We start from the raw sequence: 19461 nt of genomic DNA, 5'->3' as shown, positions 1-19461 counted from the left end.
TGGAATTGAGAATCTACTGAAGTGTCAAGCCAAGTGGGAGAATGACCAGGAAATAGTTAAAAGCTGCACAGAAGGGGTTGAGATTTTTTAAAAATTCATTTTGGGACATGGGCGTCACTGGCAAAACCATTGTCGAAAAAACCCATCTGGTTCGCTGATGTCTTTTAGGGAAGGAAATCTGCCGTCCTTACCCAGTCTGGCCTACATGTGACTCCAGAGCCACAGCAATGTGGTTGACTCTCAACTGCCCTCTGGCAACTAAGCATGGGCAACAAATACTGGCCAGTCAGTGACGCCCATGTCCCACAAATGAATAAAAAATCACTCAACCCCTTCTGTGCAACTTTTAACTGTTTCCTGGTCATTCTCCCACTTTGCTTGACACTTCCTCTTTGCAAATTTTCACTTATAGAATCCGAACATTCAGCCCATCGAGTCTGCACCAACAACAATCCCACCCCAGCCCTATCCCTGTAACCCCATGTATTTACCCTGCTAATCCCCCTGACACTAAGGGGCAATTTAGCATAGCCAATCTACCTAACCCGCACATCTTTGGACACGAAGGGGCAATTTAGCATGGCCAATCCACCTAACCTACACATCTTTGGAGTGTGGGAGGAAACCGGAGCACCCGGAGGAAACCCACGCAGACACGAGGAGAACGTGCAAACTCCACACAGACAGTCACCCAAAGCTGGAATCGAACCCGGGTCCCTGACACTGTGAGGCAGCAGTGCCAACTACTGTGCTGCCGTGCCACCCACTTCTTACGATATGTGTCCTGCCTGTTCCCTCTTTTCTCTCCTGTCTCACCGCTCCCTCTCCTTTACTTTGACACTCTGTTCAGCCTTGTATCCTGAAGTACGATCCCAGCAATCGGAATCAAATGTGGAAGCAACGAATGTCCAGCAGCCAGTGTAAGTAGGGAATGGATTGGCCAAAGGTGAACTGAGGGTGACAGCTGGGAGCGGCTACAGAAAGCAAAGACCAGCTGTGAATAAATAGTGAGGAACTCTTGCACAGTGGACAGGAGCAGTTTCTGGAGAGCCTGGAACCAGCCATAGTGCAGTGGGGAACGCCATGAACAGGATAGTGGAGAGAGACAGGACTGGCTATACGACCGTCTCCTCTGTAGCCCATGTGGAGTGAACCTGTCTGGTCACAGTCTACATAGAGCAACACGTTTTATGAGTGACTGCCTTGAAAACCCAATAGCAATAGCTTGCGGAAACTGTGGCCTTGGAGGGAAGCATGTAACAGATATTAGCAGGCTATTAATTGAAACACATTCCAAACATTCCAGTTTAATGAGACAAACAAGGACAGGAGTCAACTCTTTAATTCATTCAACAATCTCTCTTTATTGAACACTTTAGATACCAACTCAAACTTAAACACTTGCAACTCTCTAACTCTCTGACTGAACTTTCACTCTTAACTGAACTTAACTTTAATTATTTAACTGAGAATAGATATTATCGAGTTTAAGAAAATCTTTGGTCAATAAATATCCCCGATGTCGAATCTATCTTCTTCTCTGAAGAATTCTTCAGGGCACACTTCTGACAATGGTGAATCTCCATAGAGTTGTCGCTGGCAAACAAAGGACTGCACATGTCTTTTATCTCCAAATTCCTCACTTGCTTCCAGAAGATTCTCTGTCATCCAGCCCCATTGTGTAACCAGAAACTGATCACATGGCTCAAACAGCCAATGAAATTACTTGTAAATGTGCCACGAAGTCGAAGTCAATGTAAACAATATTGGTTAGCACTGCTGCCTCACAGCACCAGGGACCCAGGTGGTCACTGTCTGTGTGGAGTTTGGACATTCTCCCCATGGCTGTGTGGGTTTCCTCCGGGTGCTCCGGTTTCCTCCCACACTCCAAAGATGTGTGGGTTAGGTTGCTTGGCTGTGCTAAAATTGACATTTTGTGTCAGGGGGATTAACAGGGTAAATGTGTGGAGTTTTGGGAATAGGGCCTGGGTGGGCTTGTAGTCAGTACAGACTCGATGGGCTGAATCATGGAATTCTATAGTGCAGAAGAAGGCCATTTGGCCCATCGAGTCTGCACCGACCACAATCTCACCCGGCCCTATTTCCATAACCCCATGCATTTACCCTAGCTAGTCCTCCTGTCACTAAGGGGCAATTTAGCACGGCCAATCCACTTAACCCTCACATCTTTGGACTGTGGGAGAAAACAGGAGCACCTGGAGGAAACCCACGCAGACACGGGGAGAATGTGCAGACTCCACACAGACAGTGACCCAAGCTGGCAATTTTTTTGGATGGACAGACGGATTGTATAAGTTCTTAGTGTGGGTGTTTTCAAGATTATGCATCAATAAATAGACCTGTCCAGTTTCTTCAGTGACTCAGAGGAAATCCACATCCCCAGCCGGTGCGTGAATGCACTTTCTCTTTGCTGGTTCAGCCTGTCTACAATTTGTAGGTGCATTGTGCTGCCGACCTCCACAATGAACCTGTTCCTACCCCATCCTGACAGTGCCCGGAGGCTCAGTGTGAAGTGCTGTCTGCAGATTCTGCCTCAAACTGGCTCCACTTGTAATTTGCATATTATTTTTAGAATTTTACTAAATTTCCATTAATTTATTCCGCTGTGTGCATTCCATTTAGCTAACAAACCTACACAGCACTGAGAGCAGAAGTGATTAATCAAGTGAGCCTTTGGTTGAATTTTAAATATGGTTCTGTTGGCGATGCCAATTTTCTCTCCTCCTCTCTCAAAGGTCTTGGCAGAGTTGTGCAGAAGCGTATATTTCTTTATGTGCCAGTCCATGAAGTCAGCGTTAGCTATAGGGCGTGTCAACTGGACCATGCCATCTCTTAACCAGTTGGCAAACCCACTGACATTTCCAGGACCATAACAAACCTTAGCTTTTGTCTCCCCTTCCCATGACAGGGCTGTCATGGTTAATGCCACACGGGTGTCAAGGTGGCACAGTGGTTAGCACTGCTGCCTCACAGCGTCAGGGACCCGGGATCGATGGGGTACGTGTGGAGTTTGCACGTTCTCCCCGTGTCTGCGTGGGTTTCCTCCGGGTGCTCTGGTTTCCCCCCAAAGCTTGAAAGACATGCTGGTTAGGGTGCATTGGCCATGCTAAATTCTCCCTCAGTGTACCCAAACAGGCGCAGGAGAGTGGCGACTAGGGGATTTTCACAGTGACTTCATTGCAGTGTTAATGTAAGCCTACTTGTGACACTAATAAATACATTTTTTTAAAAATGTAAGTCAATTTTAAGAAGGGAAAGTGGGCATTGCACAGAATCACAGAATTGCCGTAGCACAGAAGGAGACCATTTCGCCCATTGTGTCTGCACAAGCTCTCATCGAATCCCTACAGTGAAGATGGAGGCCATTCAGCCCTTCGAGTCTGCACCGCCTTTCCGACAGAGCATGTGACCTTGGCCCACCACCCCACCCTGTCCTATGGCTAATCCATCCAACCTGCACATCTTTGGATTGTGGGAGGAAACCAGAGCACCCGGAAGAAGCCCACGACAACACAGGGAAAGCGTGCAGACTCTGCACAGTCACCCTAGCTGGGAATCAAACCCAGGTCCCTGGCACTGTGAGGCAGCGGTGCTAACCACAGTGCCACCGTGCCACTAGGTGAAAACATCCCTTGGTGTCATGTCCCTGCTTTCTCCCAGTAACCCTGAACATTCTTACTTTTCAGATAACAGTCTAATTCCCTTTTGAACGCCTCATTGGCCCTGCCTTCACCATACTCTCAGGCAGGGCATTCCAGACCCCAACCACTCACTGCATGAAAAAATTCTTCCTCAGGTCGTTTTGCTTTTTTTTGCGAATTACATTAAACCTGTGCTCTTCCATGCTCTTCATTGTTAAGGGAAACTGGGAACAAAATGGGATTGATCACTCGAACCAAGATGGGAAAATCGATGCAGATCAGGCAAGATCTAATTGATTTGATTTGATTTATTATTGTCACATGTATTGGTATACACTGAGAAGTATTGTTTCTTGCGCGCTGTACAGGCAAAGCATACCATTCATAGAGAAGGAAAGGAGAGGGTGCAGAATGTAGTGTTAAAGTCAGAGCTAGGATGTAGAGAAAGATTAGCTCAATGCGAGGTAGGTCCATTCAAAAGTCTGATGGCAGCAGGGAAGAAGCTGTTCTTGAGTCGGTTGGTACGTGACCTCAGACTTTTCCATCTTTTTCCCAACGGAAGAAGGTGGAAGCGAATGTGTCCATGGTGTGTGGGGTAATTGATTCCACTGGCTGCTTTTCCCGAGGCTGTTGGAAGTGTGGATGGAGTCAGTGGATGGGAGGCTGGCTTGCGTGATGGATTGGGCTACGTTCACAGCTCTTTGTAGTTTCTTGCGGTCTTGGTCAGAGCAGGAGCCACACCAAGCTGTGATACAACCAGAATTGATGCTTTCTATGGTAAAAGGTTGGTGAGAGTCGTAGCCGACATGCCAAATTTCCTTAGCCCCCTGAGAAGGTGGAGGCGTTGGTGGGGCTTTCTTAACTATAGTGTTGGGATGGGGGGACCAGGACAGGTTGTTGGTGATCAATTGAATGGTAGTGCAGGTTCTCGTGGGCTGAATGGCCTCTTCCTGTTCCTATGACTTTGTCACTCAACATCAATGTAACTTGGTGATAGCTTTCCCCCACCCCCACACCTCACCTCCACCACCCAATTAGTCACACATCCTATCAGAGCAGCCCAGGCGTCTGCCTTCAGGGACAAGCAACGGGGGCGAACAGAGGAGCAAAGACAAGAAGTGAAATAGAGAGCAAGGAAGCCCAGAAAGGAACGTTGAGATTTGATGCAAAGTGCCGTCATTGGGTCTGCAGTTAGCATGTCTTCTAATTGGCTATTGTTTTAATTAGAATAATTATACAATCAAATTAGTTTTCCCTAACAGCGAGAGAGAAGAAGGCGCACTTGCAACAGTTCTTTTCTATTTGAAATTGAAAACCAGCTGAGAACGCTGTATTGATACAGATCCTGCAAATGTGATCATGCTGTACATGCATACATTGTTCCTAATTACATCAGTTATGTGTAATGATATTGGCTTCAAGGATGCTCATCCTCTGGCATATCAACAAAACCTGATGGCACAACGCCTTTACACTTCAGCACCCATGATTAGATACACGATTTGTTATAAATAAGATTATTATAATTAACGTGTCCTGCACAACTGCTGAATATTCACTTCTTGGTCTACCGTGTCCTGTAATGTACATGCTCCAGCCCCGCATGTGTTCCATAATATCTGCGACTGTTCTACCTTTTAGCACCGTTTTCTCAAAGAAATATTTGCGATGCCGTTCGCCAGAGAGGAATTTTCCAACGATCTCGCCGTGAGTTAAAGCATAAAATTATGCAAGGTGGCACAGTGGTTAGCGCTGCTGCCTCACAGCGTCAGGGACCCGGGTTCGATTCCCAGCTTGGGTCACTGTCTGTGTGGAGTTTGCACGTTCTCCCTGTGTCTGTGTAGGTTTTCTTTCCTCCAGTTTCCTCCCACAGTCTGAAAGACTTGCTGGTTAGGGTGCATTGGCCATGCTAAATTCTCCCTCGGTGTATCCAAACAGGCGCTGGAGAGTGGCGACGAGGGGATTTTCACAGTAACTTCATTGCAGTGTTAATGTAAGCCGACTTGTGACAATAATAAAAAAATTTTAAGTTTTCAGGTGAGATCCAATTCCAGAAACCCTGCAGGGCAGGACAGGGTGGCACGGTGGCACAGTGGGTTAGCACTGCTGCCTTACAGCTCCAGGGGCACAGGTTCAATTCCCAGCTTGGGAAACTGTCTGTGTGGAGTTTGCATGTTCTCCCTGTGTCTGCATGGGTTTCCTCCGGGTGCTCTAGTTACCTCCCACAGTCCAAAGATGTGCTGTTGAGGTGCATTGACCATGTCAAATTCTCCCTCAGTGTTTGCCAAACAGGTGCAGGAGTGTGGCGACTAGGGGATTTTCACAGTAACTTCATTGCATTGTTAATGTAAGCCTACTTGTGACACTAATAAATACGTTTTAAAAAAGTATAGTCAATTTTAATAAGGGCAAGTGAGCATTCAGTAAACCTACTTGCGACACTGATAAATAAACTTTATAAAGGGAAGCTCTTTTTTCTCTTTTGTCTTTCTCATTATGTTTTTTTTTGTTTCGGATGACCTCTTTGCTCCATTTCCTGGCTTCAAGATGTCTAAGAAAGGTGCTATTCTCTAAAAATCTTTAGCAGCCACTTAGCTGGAGAACTGCAATAGTTATTTTGCCTCTGAATGGAATAGGTTAAAAATAAACCAGATGTTTGTCTCTGGTAAGCAAGGACCACACAAACGTAATGGTGACAATAATCAACATACATTACTGAGCTGTTAATCGATGGCGACATTTAATCGATGTGCTTGTAACATGCATAGCACTTGTTAGAAATACAGGTGGCCATCAGTGTGTTTGCGAAATGGAGTTTGTTGTCCATTGTTTGAATAACCTGCCTCTGCCTCGCCAAGTAATTTCATGAAGCCAAGACATTTTTATTTGTACATAGGAATCCAATGTGGGTACTGCCACGAGGTGATGGCCGAGTGGCATTATTGCTGGACTATTAATCCAGAAACTCAGCTAATGTTTTGGGGACCCAGGTTTGAATCCCGCCATTGCAGATAGTGGAATTTGAATTCAATAAAAGATATCTGGAATTAGGAATCTACTGTTCTACTGAAGGCACTGTTGCTAAGTTTGCAGATGATACAAAGATATGTAGAGGGACAGGTAGCATTGAGGAAGCAGGGGACTGCAGAAGGATTTGGACAGGTTAGGAGAGTGGTCAAAGAAGTGGCAGATGGAATACAATGTGGAAAAGTGTGGAAGGAGGAATGGAGGCAGAGACTATTTTCTAAATGGGGAAGAAAAACTGGGGCGATCCCTCTGGTGACATTGGCCAATATTAATCACCAAACCAACATCCTTTTGTTTGATTCATGGGATGTGGGCATGGCTGGCTGGGCCGACATTTATTGCTGATCCCTAAATGTCCTTGAACTGAGTGGCTTAGCTAGGTGAGTTTGTTTTAAGTGTTAATCCCACATTGTGGATGGGGAGTCACATGTAGGCCAGACCACGGTGAAGATGGCAGATTTCTCTCCCGAAGCGACATTAGTGGACCAGATGGGTTTTCCTGATAATCGACAATGGTTTTTATTGAATTGAAATTCCACCATGTGCCGTGGCGGGATTCGAACGTAGGCCCCCAGAGAATTAGCAGGTCTGTTCTTTATCTTCACCTGGGTGAGTTCGGTAGTTGTGCCATTAGTGGGTTACATAAGCAGAGAGATAGGTAGTATTAAGGAATAAAGTCGGCGGGGGGGGAAGCAGGGGGGCTGCAGAAGGACTTGGACACGTTAGGCGAGTGGGCAAAGAAGTGGCAGATGGAATACAATGTGGAAAAGTGTGAGGTTATACATTTTGGAAGGAGGAATGGAGACATAAACTATTTTCTAAATGAAAAAAATGCTTCGGAAATCAGAAACACAAAGGGACTTGGGAGTCATTGTTCAAGATTCTCTTAAGGTTAACATGCAGGTTCAGTTGGCAGTTAGGAAGGCAAATGCAATGTTAGCATTCATGTCGAGAGGGCTAGAATACAAGAGCAGAAATGTACTTCTGAAGCTGTATAAGGCTCTGGTCAGACCCCATTTGGAGCAGTATTGTGAGCAGTTTTGGGCCCCGTATCTAAGGAAGGATGTGCTGGCCTTGGAAAGGATCCAGAGGAGGTTCACAAGAATGATCCCTGGAATGAAGAGCTTGTTGTATGAAGAACGGTTGAGGACTCTGGGTCTGTACTCGTTGGAGTTTAGAAGGATGAGGGGGATCTTATTGAAACTTACAGGATACTGCGAGGTCTGGATAGGGTGGACGTGGAGAGGATGTTTCCACTGGTAGGAAAAACAAGAACCAGAGGGCACAACCTCAGGCTAAAGGGACAATCCTTTAGAACAGAGATGAGGAGGAATTTCTTCAGCCAGAGAGTAGTGAATCTGTGGAACTCTTTGCCGCAGAAGGCTGTGGAGGCCAGGTCATTGAGTGTCTTTAAGACAGAGATAGATAGGTTCTTGATTAATAAAGGGATCAGGGGTTATGGGGAAAAGGCAGGAGAATGGGGATGAGCAGACTCGCTCGGCCGAGTGGCCTAATTCTGCTCCTATGTTTTAAGTCTTGTGCCTTATGGTCTACTGATGACCATAAAAAACATTGTCGATTGTCAGAAAAACCCATCTGGTTCACTAGGGAAGGAAATCTGCTGCCCTTACCTGGTCTGGCCTATATGTGGATCCAGAGCCACAGCAATGTGATTGACTTTCAACTACCCTCCAAGGGCAACTCGGAATGGGCAATAACTGCTGACCAGCCAGTGTCCCACAAATGAATAAAACAAAAATACCTTTGATATGCAGATTTGTTAGTTAGTGATCGACCCACAACAGATATGGAAAAATGTTTCCTCAGAAGGGGGCAACTTTAACCTAGCTGCCTTATTGACGACGCTCTGGTGAAGGGTCAAGCAGACTTGAAACATTGCCTCTATTCTCTCTCCACAGATGCTGTCAGACCTGCTGGGATTTTCCAGCATTTTCAGTTTTTGTTGCCCTCTTGGGGTTGTTACAAAGCTGGTCAGTGAAGGGTACATTACTGTGGAGACCTTGCACCCTCCTTGAGTTAGGCTCTGTGTCCAATCAAAGCTTTCAAAAGGGAATTGGACAATTATCTGAAAGGAAAAAACATGCAGGGTTACAGGGAAAAGGTGGGAGAATAGTACTGGCTAGATTGTTCATTTGGAGGGATGGTGTGGACATGATGGGCAGAATGGCCTTCTTCTGTGCTCCAGCAACACTGAAATTCAGTATGATGTCCATGTGTCCTGCTTAGTCTTGACCACTAGGTCAATTAAGAGGTTGTGGGTTGGATGCTGCATTAATGTCGACAGCCCCGAGATGGGAGGGGAAGACAGAAGCCAAGGTTCATGGTCCTCTCTGTAACACAGCCACCCTGAATGGTAAATGTAGGTGGGTTCGCCATTTGGTTAAGTATGGCCGGGTCCAGTTGATGTGCCCACTGGCAAGTTGCCGGCCAACATTCCTCAGAGACCGACATATGAAGAAGTATGCATTCCTGCAAAACCTCCGCCAGCAAGAAACAGACTTCAGGAGAACATAAGAACATAAGAACTAGGAGCAGGAGTAGGCCATCTAGCCCCTCGAGCCTGCCCCGCCATTCAACAAGATCATGGCTGATCTGAAGCGAATCAGTTCCACTTACCCGCCTGCTCCCCATATCCCTTAATTCCCTTATCGATCAGAAATCTATCTACCCGTGATTTAAACATATTCAACGAGGTAGCCTCCACCACTTCAATGGGCAGAGAATTCCAGAGATTCACTACCCTCTGAGAGAAGAAGTTCCCCCTCAACTCTGTTCTGAACCGGCCCCCACTTATTTTGAGGCTGTGCCCTCTAGTTCTGGTTTCCCTTCTAAGTGGAAAGAATCTCTCTGCCTCTACCCTATCCAGCCCCTTCATTATCTTATATGTCTCTATAAGATCACCCCTCAGCCTTCTAAACTCCAATGAGTACAGACCCAATCTGTTCAATCTCTCCTCATAAGCTACACCCCTCATCTCCGGTATCAACCTGGTGAACCTTCTCTGCACTCCCTCCAAGGCCAATATATCCTTTCGCAAATAAGGGGACCAAAACTGCACACAGTACTCCAGTTGCGGCCTCACCAGTGCCTTGTATAGTTGCAGCAAGACCTCCCTGCTTTTATATTCTATCCCCCTCGCGATAAAGGCCAACATTCCATTCGCCTTCTTGATCACCTGTTGCACCTGCAGACTGAGTTTTTGCGATTCGTGCACAAGGACCCCCAGGTCCCTCTGCACAGTAGCACGATGTAATTTTTCTCCATTTAAATAATATTCCAATTTACTATTATTTCTTCCAAAGTGGATAACCTCACATTTGCCAACGTTATATTCCATGAGAGGATGAGAGAAAACTCTGATGTGGTCCTCATGGACATGTGCACTATAAACTTCAGAAGGAGTGCATTACTGGCAGCACACAACCCAAAGATGTGTAGGTTAGGTGGATTGGCCATGATAAATTGCCCCTGAGTGTTTAAAGATGTGCAGGTTAGGTGGATTGACCATGTCAATATGTGGGGTAATGGGGATAGAGCTAGGGAGGGGGCCAAGAGACTGTTCTTTCAGAGTGTTGGTACAGACTCGATGGGCCGAATGGCCTGCACTATAGGGATTCTATGGAAATACAAGTGGCCAACGTGTGACTGTACAGAAATGAAATTCCTTCCCAGAGATTCTAATTCAAGAGGCATCTTTACTTCCTGTATATATCAGGTGTAATGTAAACCCCCTGACGTATTTTCTTTAGAAGCTTCCACAGCAGGGAATATGGTGGTGTGATGGTAATGTAACTGGATAGTAATCTAGATCCCCAGACTAATGTCCTGCGAACACGGGTTCAAACCCCACCACGGCAGATAGTGAAATTTGAATTTGATAAATCAAACTGGAATATAAATCTAATCTCAGTGTGAAACTATCATTGACTGCTGTAAAAAGCCATCTGATTCACTAATGTCCTTTAGGGAAGGAAATCTGCTGTCCTTACCCTGCCTGGCCGACATGTGACTCCAGACCCACAGCGATGTGGTTGATTGTTAACTACCTTTTGGCATGGCCGAGCAAGACACTCAATTCAAGGGCAAACGGGCAACAAATGTTGGCCTTGCCAGCGATGCCCGCATTCCATGAAAGAATTTTTTAAAATCCAGCTTGTCAAAGCGGCAAAGAGGTTATGACAAATAGTCATGGATTCGGAAGTGTAGGTCATGCTTCACAAATCCATTGAAATTCTTTGAGGAGCTGACTCACATTCTCACTGATACAATCTACTTGGGTTTTCAGGAAGCATTTGATAAGGGTTCCACACTCAAGGATTCTAAAGAGGATTAAAGCTTACAAAAGTTAATGCATATTAATTAATTAGATTGAGAAATGGCTTAGCAATAGAAACCAGACATGATGAGAGATTGAAAAGGCTTGGTTCAGAAGTAGCGAGCCATACAGCTCTACAAGGATCCTTCTAACCCTTGGCGTTCACATTCAAACAACTGGAGGAAAATATTTTTCTATGAACAGCAACTGTATGACTGTCTGAGAGAGTGGCAGTGATTAAAAGTAATCAAAAGGATATGAACCAGTGGGGAAGGTGTGCAGTTCACTTCTCTCGTAGCTATCACAGGGATTAAGATGGGAAATTTCAGGTTCCTACTGTACTGAGCTCCCTGACCTTATAGCTAAGGTCGTATAGCTCATGGGTCATAAGGTCAAAAGAGCGAACATCAGTTTATTGCTGAAGTCAGAGAAGCGGGCTGTCAAAGCTTTCCATCTTTAACATCAGGACAAACACAAGAATACCAAATTTCAAAGGGAAAAGCAATGGAAACTGTGTGAAAACGGGGGTCTGATTCATTGATATGTGGACTCTGGTTGGTCAAGATGTTGCCATGGAGAATGCAGCAGGGAACAGTTCTTCCTCATGATTTTTTTATTGAAAAAGGTGCGAAGCAGAATGATCTTTCTGCTTGCATGTGACAGAGGTCTGCTTTTTAATAAATGTGGATGCTCATGACTGGGGGGGGGGAAGGGGGAGGGGTGTGCAGGGGGCAGGGGGCGGGCAGGATAGGTGGGGTGGGTGGTTGGTTCTAAGAGGGGTCATCTCAGATGGCCAGGGAAGGATTTTGCAGCTATGTTTAGCCACAACATAGAAGGGTATATGGAGCTGAGACAGTACAGGGACAAAAAATCATCTTAATTCAATACTTCCAGATTCCTTGCTTCCTACAATGCCAATAATCATTTAGTGGGGTATAATTCAAGACCATAAGACCATAAAATGTTTGAAGCAGAAATAGGCCATTCGGCCCATCGAGTCTGCTCTGCCATTCAATGAGACCTTGAGTGGTCTGATAGGATAATTCTCAACTCCACTTTCTCACCTTATCCCCATAACCTTTGATTCCCTTACTGATTAGAATTCTGTCTATCCCAGCCTTGAATATTCTTAAAGACCCAGCCTCTACAGCCCTCTGCAGTAAAGATTTCCAAAGATTCACTCCCCTCTGAGAGAAGAAATTCCTCCTCATCTCTGTCTTAAACGGGCGACCCCCCTCACTCTGAGATTCTACCCTCTGGTCCCAGACTCTCCTACAAGGCAAAACAAAATCTCAGGATCTCCCCTGTCAAGCCCCCTGAGAATCCCATGGGCGGAGTATTCCCATCCCACCTACAATGGGAATCTTAGTGGGCGGGACACGCACCATGCAAAGGTCCATTGACCATGGGTGGGATTTTCCAGTCTTGGGGTGAGCATGGCTGGAAAACCCCACCCTATATGTCTCAGTAAGGTCACTTCTCATTCTTCTAAACTCCAATGAATACAGACCCAACCTATTCAACCTCTGCTCATAAGGTCCCATACCTGGGATCAACCTAGTGAAACTTTTCTGGATATATCTTTCCTTAGATAACTGGATCAAAACTGTTCATAATATTCCAGGTGTGCTCTAACTCATGCCTTGTATAGTTTTAGCAAGACTTCCCTAATTTTATATTCCATTCCCTTTGAAATAAAGGCCAACCTTCCCCATTACCTGCTAAAATTACGTTAGCATTTTGTGATTTATGCACAAGGACCCCCAAATCCCTCCGTGCTGCAGCTTTCTGCAGTCTTTCTCCATTTGAATAATATTCAGCTCCTTTATTCTTCCTACCAAAGTGCATAACTTCACATTTTCCCACATTATATTCCTCCTTTCCAGGTTTTTGCCATTTACCTAACCTGTCTATATCCCTGTGTAGACGCTTTGGGCAGGATTTTCCTGCTGCGCTCTCCCTAAGGCTGGAAAATCTTGCCCGAGGTCAATGGCCCTTTGCCCCTCACCCACTACCATTCCCATGGTGGGCAGGATGGGAACATTCCGCCCTTTGTGTCAACCTCACCACTTGCTTTGCCACCTATTTTTGTGTCATCTGCAAACTTGGCAATAGTATATTCACTCCATTCGTCCAAGCCATTAAAGTAAATTGTAAATAATTGTGGTCCCAGCACTGATCATTTGGCCAAGCTTCTAGATTGCTAATCGACTAACAAAGCCATTATGCTACCATTACCACGGCGGCACGGTGGCACAGTGGTTAGCATTGCTGCCTCATAGCGCCAGGGACCCGGGTTCAATTCTGGCCTTGGGTCACTTTCTGTGTGGAGTTTGCACATTCTCCCTGTGTCTGCATGGGTTTCCTCCGGGTGCTCCGGTTTCCTCCCACAGTCCAAGGATGTACGGGTTAGGTGGATTGGCCTTGCTAAATTGACCCGAGTGTCAACGGATTAGTGGGGTAAATAAATGGGGTTACAGAAATAGTGGTGAATCTGAGGAACTCTTTGCTGCAGAAGGCTGGGGAGGCGAGTTCATTGAGTGTCTTTAAGACAGAGACAGATAGATTCTTGATTGAGAAGGGGATCAGGGGTTATGGGGAAAAGGCAGGAGAATGGGGATGAGAAAAAAATCAGCCATGACTGAATGGCAGAGCAGACTCGATGGGCCGAGTGGCCTAATTCTGCTCCTATATCTTATGGCCTTATGGTCTGGGTGGGTTTGTGGTCGGTACAGACTCGATGGGCTGAATGGCCTCCTTCTGCACTGTAGTCATTCCATGATTAGTTAGGAATGATGGAAAGGCAAAATTACATGGGAAAGATCTTGACTAGGAGTACCTTGCTAACTTGAAAATGTTGGCAAGTCCATTTCTTTTCATTAGTTTGTGTCTAATTATGACAGATTATCTTAACCTAATACAAATCACTGGTGAAGATTCTCTTTCATTGATGTGAGCATTTCTGAGCTCCCTCTACAGAGCAGAATATTTATACATTGAGAAGGATTCTGGCGACACAGATGTTCTGGGACTTTGAGCTCTAATTTATGGTAAAGGGTTCACAGAACTGATTTTGTTTTCAATTAAAAAAACGGATACAGTATCTGTGTGAAATGGAGGCGAGGAGGATTCCACTCGGATTGCGAATGCGTAACGGAAGGAGATAACTATAAAATTACTAAGCCCTAAGCAAATCTGGAGCTTGGAAGGACATTTGTTTTCCTGCACTCATGGGAATGTTGGAACTATTCCCAAAAGCTGCCTTCCGCAGCGTGCGTGTAATCTGCTTTATTAGGGACGCTGCCTAACCTATCGTATCTCTTTGGGGGGGAGCGGGGGGGGGGGGGGGCAGAGATTCTGCAAAGTTTCGCCCTGCCTCTCTGTCACTGGTAATGAAACAAAACTCTGTAATATCCATCAAACTACGCTCTAAATCCTTGATTGCCTGCTTCCTCAGCATGATGTTGGCGCGGTCCCAGCAGCTGAGGAACTATATTGTGTTCCAAAGCCGCTTAGATTTTCTCTGAGTGCAATTAAGGGGAGGGTTTCTCCTTGGGAATATTGCCTGCTGGGAGAAGACACTGGGAAATGGTGGGCAACTTGCATCAGCTTCCATTCATTCAACCAGGCAGGTCGGAGGATATGGATTCAGTGATTGCGATTTCTTCATCGCTCTGGTTAGGGGTTATACAATCAGAAATTACTGTCAGTGCAAATTCTATTAAGATTTCTATCCAAATTTTAAAACCCGTTGATTTGATTTGATTTGATTTATTATTGTCACATGTATCGGCATACAGTGAAAAGTATTATTTCTTGTGCGCTATACAGACAAAGGACAGGATTTTCTACCTGCGCTCGGCCCAATGCCAGAAAATCCCACCCACGGTCAACAGGCCTCTGCATGGCCCATGAGCCACCCAATGCATACCGTTCATAGAGAAGGAAAGGAGAGGCAGCAGAATGTAGTGTCACAGCCACAGCTAGGGTGTAGAGGAAGCTTAATATAAGATAGGTCCATTCAAAGGTCTGATGGCAGCAGGGAAGAAGCTGTTCTTGAGTCGGTTGGTACGTGACCTCAGACTTTTGTATCTTTTTCCCCACGGAAGAAAGTGGAAGAGAGTATGCCTGGGGTGCATGGGGTCCTTGATTATGCTGGCTGCTTTCCTGAGGCAGCGGGAAGTGTAGACAGAGTCAAAGATGGGAGGCTGGTTTGTGTGATGGACTGGGCTTCGTTTACGACCCTTTGTAGTTTCTTGCGGTCTTGCTCAGAGCAGGAGCCATACCAAGCTGTGATACATCCAGAAAGGATATTTTCAATGGCGCATCTGTAAAAATTGGTGAAAGTCGTAAGGGACATGCCAAATTTCCTTAGCCTTGGGAGAAAGTAGAGGCTTTGGTGGGCTTTCTTAACTATAGCACGGGCGTGGAGGGATCAGGACAGGTTGTTGGTGATCTGGACACCTAAAACCTGAAGCTCTCGACCATTTCCATCACCTTACTAAATAATTGCAATAAGGGGAAAACCAGTCCGAGAGATCTTAACATTCCCCTGATGTTGTATCTGATTTTGTTTTCCCTAAACAATTCCAAGTTTTTGTCTCCACTTGTCTTCCTGGAAAGTTATCTTACATGTTTATCAGCCTTTGTATAAAGAAGAATTTCCTGACATCTGAACTGAACGCGCGCTGCTTTGTTTGAACCTGCGTTCCATTATTCTACTCTCACAGTTTAATTTAACGTAACCTGCTGGATTAACTTTTTCGATATACTGAACAACCTTGGCTGTGTTTGCAAAATTACTTTGCAGAGCTCAATTAGAAACTTACAGCCCAGGGCATCTAAAATTAAATGGCCCCGGGAATTTACTACCAAAACCAGAAGTAGCATATATCACCTTGCACCCGCCTTGTGCAGTATGTTGCTGTTGCTGACATGATAATTCTCAACATAACAAGGCTGGAATGCATCAAGTGACTATCGGACCAGTTCATTTGGGAACTCCAGTATTACAAAGAACAATACTGCACAGGAACAAGCCCTCCGAGGGCCCACCAAGCTTGCACCGATTCATGGTTTCTATCCCTCTGTTCGCACCTCCCGTTCATAGGTCTATCAAGAACAAAGAACAAAGAACAATACAGCACAGGAACAGGCCCTTCGGCCCTCCAAGCCCGTGCCGCTCCCTGGTCCAAACTAGACCATTCTTTTGTATCCCTCCATTCCCACTCTGTTCATATGGCTATCTAGATAAGACTTAAACGTTCCCAGTGTCCCCGCCTCCACCACCTTGCCCGGCAGCACATTCCAGGCCCCCACCACCCTCTGTGTAAAATATGTCCTTCTGATATCTGTGTTAAACCTCCCCCCCTTCACCTTGAACCTATGACCCCTCGTGAACGTCACCACCGACCTGGGGAAAAGCTTCCCAGCGTTCACCTTATCTATGCCTTTCATAATTTTATACATCTCTATTAAGTCTCCCCTCATCCTCTGTCTTTCCAGGGAGAACAACCCCAGTTTACCCAATCTCTCCTCATAACTAAGCCCCTCCATACCAGGCAACATCCTGGTAAACCTCCTCTGTACTCTCTCCAAAGCCTCCACGTCCTTCTGGTAGTGTGGCGACCAGAACTGGACGCAGTATTCCAAATGCGGCCGAACCAACGTTCTATACATCTGCAACATCAGACCCCAACTTTTCAAGGTACACCTTGAATGTTGCTAACATGCCTGCTTCCACCACCTCCATTGGCAGTGTGTTCCAGGCACCCACCACCCTCTGTGTGAAAAACCTTCCCTGCACGTCTCCCCTAAACTTACCCCCTCTCACCTTGAACCTGTGCCCTCTTGTTGTCGGCCTTTCCACCCTGGGAAAAAGCCTCTGACTATCCATCCTATCTCTACCTCTCATAATTTTGTAGACCTCTCTCAGGTCTCCCCTCAGCCTCTGCCTTTCCAGTGCAAACAATCTAGTTTATTCAACCTCTCCTCAAACCTAATACCCTCCAGACCAGGCAACATCCTGGTAAACCTTCTTTGCACCCTCTCCAAAGCATCCATGTCCTTCAGGTAGAATTGCATATAATATTTCAAATGCAGCCTAACTAATGTTTTACACAGCTGTAACAAAACTTGCCAACTTTTATTCTCTCTCCACAGATGCTGTCAGACCTGCTGAGAATTTCCAACATTTTCTGTTTTTGTTTCAGATTCCAGCATCCGCTGTATTTTGCTTTTATTTTGCCAGCTTTTATACTTGATGCCCCAGGTGATGAAGGCTAGCATGCCGTATGCCTTCTTGACCACCTTATCTACCTGCGTTGCCACTTTCAGGGAACCGTGGACCTGTATGTCCTGATCCCTCTGCATGTCAATGCTCCTAAGAGTGTTGACCATTTACTGTACAATTTGCACCTGAATTTGATATTCCAAATGCATAACCTTGCATTTGCTTGGATTAAACTCCATCTACCATCTCTCTCCCCAAGTCTGCAATCTATCTATATCCTGCTGCATCCTTTGACAATCCTTGTCACTATCTACAACTACGGCAATTTCTGCGTCATTTTTTACATGTTCTTTGAAACCACATATGCAGGAAGAGTTGTCGGCTGGGGGAGCTCGAACTCCAGTATTCAAAGCTTGAACAGTGTTTGTGGTCACTATAGTGCATCTGCAACTCTGATAGCTATGTGGACAGTACATTTCTGGAGATAGTTGCCCGCAGATAAAGAGCGTGCGGAAGGGAATGGGTGACCATCAGACAGTTAAAGATGACCAGGCATATTGTGCAGGAATTCCTTGAGGGCATCTCAAGGATGGCCTCGTGGTATCATCACTGGACTATTAATCCAGAAACTCAGCAAATGTTCTGGGGTCCTGGGTTCGAATCCTACAATGGCCAATCCAACCCAATCACTTACCACCCAATCAGTCCACTGTCAATCATCAGTAAAGTGATGGAAGGGGTCATCGACAGTGCTATCAAGCAGCACCTGCTCAGCAATAACCTGCTCAGCGACGCCCAGTTTGGGTTTCTCCAGGGTCACTCAGCTCCTGACCTCATCACAGCCTTGGTTCAAACATGACAAAAGAGCTGAATTCCAGATGTGAGGTGAGAGTGACAGCCCTTAACATCAAAGCCATATTCGACTGAGTGTGGCATCAAGAAGCCCCTAGCAAAACTGGAATCAATGGGTATCAGGGGGCAAACTCTCCGCTGGTTGGAGTGATACCTGGCACATCGGAAGATGGTTGTGGTGTGGAGGGTCAGTCATCTCAGTTCCAGGACATCACTGCAGGAGTCTCTCAGGGTAATGTCCTAGGCCCAACAATCTTCAAATGCTTCATCAATGACCTTCCCTCCATCAGAAGGTCAGAAGTGGGGATGTTCACCAATGATTGCACAATGTTCAGCACCATTCCTGACTCCTCAGACACTGAAGCAGTCCATGTTCAAATGCAACAAGATCTGGACAATATCTGGGCTTAGGCTGGCAAGTGGCAAGTAACATTCATGCCACACAAATGCCAGGCAATGACCATCACCAATAAGAGACACTCTAACCACCACCCTTTGACAGTCAATGGTGTTGCCATCACTGAATCCCCCACCATCAACATCCTTGGGGTTCCCATTGACTCGAAACCCAACTGCACTCAGCACATTATCACAGTGGCTACAAGAGCAGGTCAGAGGCTAGGAATACTGCGGCGAGTAACTCACCTCCTGACTCCCCAAAGCCTATCCACCATCTACAAAGCACAAATCAGGAGTGTGATGGAATACTCCCCATTTGCCTGGATGGGTGCAGCTCCAACAACATTCAAGATCCTTGACACCATCCAGGACAAAGCAGTCCACTTGATTGGCACCACATCTACAAACATTTAATCCCTCCACCACCGACGCTCAGTAGCAGCAGTGTGTACTAGCTACAAGATGCACTGCAGCAATTCACCAAAGATCCTTAGGCAGCATCTTCCAAACTCACAACCACTTCTATCACGAAGGAGAAGGGCAGCAGGTACATGGGAACACCACCACCTGCAAGTTCCCCTCCAAGCCACTCAGCATCCTGACTTGGAAATATATCGCCGTTCCTTCACAGTTGCTGAGTCAAAATCCTGGAATTCCCTCCCTAACGGCATTGTGGGTCAACCCACAGCACGTGGACTGCAGCGATTCAAGAAGGCAGCTCACCACCACCTTCTCAAGGGGCAACTAGGGATGGGCAATAAATGCTGGCCAGCCAGCGATGCCCATGTCCCACGGATGAATTTGAAAAAAAAAGGTGACGGAATGCGAATTCAATAAAAAATATCTGGAATTAAGAATCTACTGACAGCCATGAAATCATTGTCAATTGTTGGTTCATAAGTGTCCTTTAGGAAAAAAATCTACTGTCTAGCCTACATGTGACTCCAGAGCCA

This window comes from Mustelus asterias, chromosome 28 (assembly GCF_964213995.1).
Source record: "Mustelus asterias chromosome 28, sMusAst1.hap1.1, whole genome shotgun sequence".
NCBI lineage: Eukaryota > Metazoa > Chordata > Chondrichthyes > Carcharhiniformes > Triakidae > Mustelus > Mustelus asterias.
The sequence above is the reverse complement of the archived record's forward strand: the minus strand, read 5'-3'. Positions refer to the sequence as shown.